We start from the raw sequence: 3,532 nt of genomic DNA, 5'->3' as shown, positions 1-3,532 counted from the left end.
TGTGTGAGTGTGTGAGAGAGAGAGAGAGTGTGTGTGTGTGTGTGTGTGTGTGTGAAAGTGTAAGAATGCAAAGATAAGTTTAGGGATAGGTTTAGGGTTAGGGTTGGGTTAGGGGATAGAAAATATCGTTTGCTCAGTATAAAAACAATAGAAGTCGGAAACGTATGGAAAGTCCCCACAATTCACAGAAACAAACGTGTGTGTGTGTGTGTTCAGCAGGAGAGGAGTGTTTTCAGTCCGTCCGCGAGCCCGTTGCCAAATTCCACTTCCTCTCCCGGCCATGTCCCGCCCTCTTCAGCTAACGCCAGGACAGAAGAGGAACCAACCAGACTGCCTGCACACTTGCGTGAGTGACACACACACACACACACACACCTCCGACATGCTCTATACAACAACCTGAGTCACACACACACACACACACACACACCTCCGACATGCTCTATACAACAACCTGAGTCACACACACACACACACACACACACCTCCGACATGCTCTATACAACAACCTGAGTCACACACACACACACACACACACACCTCCGACATGCTCTATACAACAACCTGAGACACACACACACACTCTCACGCTCACACACACGCACACACACTCACACTCGCACACACACTCTCTCACACACACACACATACACACTCTCACGCTCACACACACACACACTCTCACGCTCACACACACACGCTCTCACACGCGTGCACACACACACACACACACACACACACTTTTGTTCCAGCGTGCTGCACTGGTTGAGTTTGACGTCACTGAACACACTCAAGCTGAGGGAGCTTCAGACCGGCGCTTCTGCCACAACACAAACCCAACCGTCAGGATACGACTCCAATCACAAAGCCTGCGATTTCATTAAATATATGCACTGCATGATTCAGAGAGAAGAGCGGTTTGCTTTTTTACATGATAGATAGATAGAGAGAGAGAGAGAAATAAAATAAATAAATAAACACATGCTCAAATAAAGTGAACTGTGACGTATTACACCCAGAAACTCTTCATACAGTGGACTAACAGTACAATTTGGAAGCAAAAATGATTCAGTCACTTTGAGCTGAGCATGTTTTTCTTTAATTGCTAATGTGATCTTTTTACACCACAGACTGAACTAAATGAAGCACTGCTTGGTAACCGGTTGAGCTAGACTGGTATTATCTAATTGTGTTCTTAAATTTAACAGCTGAATTCATTACATACCTTTCTATCAAATTTATCTGACATTATCAAGATGAGTTTGTTCTGACACAGTGTAACTTTGAGTCATATTTTATTACCATTTTATAAACTATAGCGAATAAACTGTGATATAATGTGAGAAATGTTGAAGCTGTCTGCATAAGTCTTGGTTTGACTGTGTATATGTGTGTGTGTGTGTGTGTGTGTGTGTGTGTATGTTTGGTAATTTTCATTTTCATTTCACTTATTTGAGCTATAAGCCAGTGTGTTTATAATCACAAAAGTTTGGCCAAGTTGTGCAGCCCTAAAAACAAGCAGAACCATCCGCTCTTGTGTCTTGTATGTGGTGGTGTTTTCTTCAGACGAGTCTCTCAGTGCTGTTGTGTGTGTGTGTGTGTGTGTGTGTGTGTGTGTGTGTGTGTAGCAGTTAGCGGTTAGCGCTGTGAATGCAAGGCAGGTCTGGACGCATCCCGCTCGGATCAGGATCTGATCAATATTTAACCCGTCTGTTTGACATGCGTGTCCTCGTTACAGACGGAAGCCAACGACTGCTGCACTCCATCCAAGTTACTTATAAACCCAGCTATTGGTTTGATTTCCACTTCCTGTCTGCTCAATCCTTGCGATCCAAGTTCATTATATATATATATATATATATATACAGTGGGTACGGAAAGTATTCAGACCCCCTTAAATTTTTCACTCTTTGTTATATTGCAGCCATTTGCTAAAATCATTTAAGTCTGAATACTTTCCGTACCCACTGTATATATATATGTATATGTATGTATGTATGTTTTAAATCAATTCTTGATTTGAACAAAGTATTCACAATTTAGAAATCCATGTTTCAAGACTGATGCAGTTTAGTTTCTGTTCTCGCACTTCTGCAGCTTCATGTCAGTCATTCTTTATGCAGTTATGAAATGGGCTTGTTTTTTATTTTTGGTTTGCATAAAGTGCTGGAGATGTAGTAATGTTGGTAAATCTCTGATGGGTTTATGGATGTACAGAGCGCTGAAACTCTCTTACCTGCATTAGACTGGAGTTAGAGAGAGAGAGAAAAAGAGGGAGGGAGAGAGGGAGGGAAAGAAAGAAAGAGTGAGAGAGAGAGGGAGGGAAAGAAATAAAGAGTGAGAGAGAGAGAGGGAGGGAAAAATGACAGGAACTTCCGAGAAGCTCTTGGCTGGAGGCGGCTCTATTTTCCTGACACTGATCGAATCGCCTGTTTTCCAGCGGACAGATGGATGGGTGTGTGTAATCATGTTATTGCCTCAGTCCTGTGTGTGTGTGTGTGTCTGAGACTCCAGAACAAACCGCCATCAGTCTCACATTCATGATGAATTTGTCCGGGGGAAGGAAGGAAGGAAGATCAAGAAAAGAAAAAAAAAACAGAAAGAAGGAAATTGTGGAGTGGGCAGAAATACTGCTCCTTGGTTTCCTGTAGAGGAAGTGTGTGTGTGTGTGTGTATGTATGTGTGTGTGTGTGTGTGTGTGTGCGCGCGCGCGCGCGCGTGTTTTTGTGACAAATGAGGGCATAAATTTGTATAATGACAAAGGTATGACAGGTATTACAAGGAGAAGGTGACTTTTCAGGACATTACCCCATGTCCCCACTTTTCAAAACGCTTATAAATCACACAGAATGGAGTGTATTGAAAATCTGAAATAGCAGAAAGTCTCCTGTGAGGGGTAGGTTTAGGGGTAGGGTTGGTGTAGGGCAATAGAATATACGGTCTGTACAGTATAAAAACCATTACGCCTATGGAGAGTCCCCACTTTTCACAAATGTAAACGTGTGTGTGTGTGTGTGTGTACAGGTGCATCTCAAGAAATTAGAATGTCATGGAAAAGTTTTTTTTTTCCATTTATTTCAGTAATTCAACTCAAATTGTGAAACTCGTGTATTAAATAACTTCAATGCACACAGACTGAAGTAGTTTAAGTCTTTGGTTCTTTTAATTGTGATGATTTTGGCTCACATTTAACAAAAACCCACCAATTCACTATCTCAACAAATTAGAATACTTCATAAGATCAACAAAAAATTAATTTTTTGTGAATTGTTGGCCTTCTGGAAAGTATGTTCATTTACTGTACATGTACTCAATACTTGGTAGGGGCTCCTTTTGCTTTAATTACTGCCTCAATTCGGCGTGGCATGGAGGTGATCAGTTTGTGGCACTGCTGAGGTGGTACGGAAGCCCAGGTTTCTTTGACAGTGGTCTTCAGCTCATCTGCATTTTTTGGTCTCTTGTTTCTCATTTTCCTCTTGACAATACCCAATAGATTCTCTATGGGGTTCAGGTCTGGTGAGTTTGCAGGCCA

At 42.0% G+C, this 3,532-nt stretch overlaps 1 protein-coding gene across 2 annotated transcripts in view; it reads left to right on the top strand.

Moving 5' to 3' along the window:
• The window catches only part of etv6 (ETS variant transcription factor 6), a 34,121-nt gene that overhangs the window by 5,398 nt on the left and 25,191 nt on the right, over positions 1-3,532 (top strand). The gene's annotated exons all lie outside the window — the stretch shown is intronic.

This window comes from Sinocyclocheilus grahami, unplaced genomic scaffold (genome assembly GCF_001515645.1).
Source record: "Sinocyclocheilus grahami isolate Dianchi unplaced genomic scaffold, SAMN03320097.WGS_v1.1 scaffold761.1, whole genome shotgun sequence".
NCBI lineage: Eukaryota > Metazoa > Chordata > Actinopteri > Cypriniformes > Cyprinidae > Sinocyclocheilus > Sinocyclocheilus grahami.
This window is presented reverse-complemented; position numbering and strand designations above follow the sequence as displayed.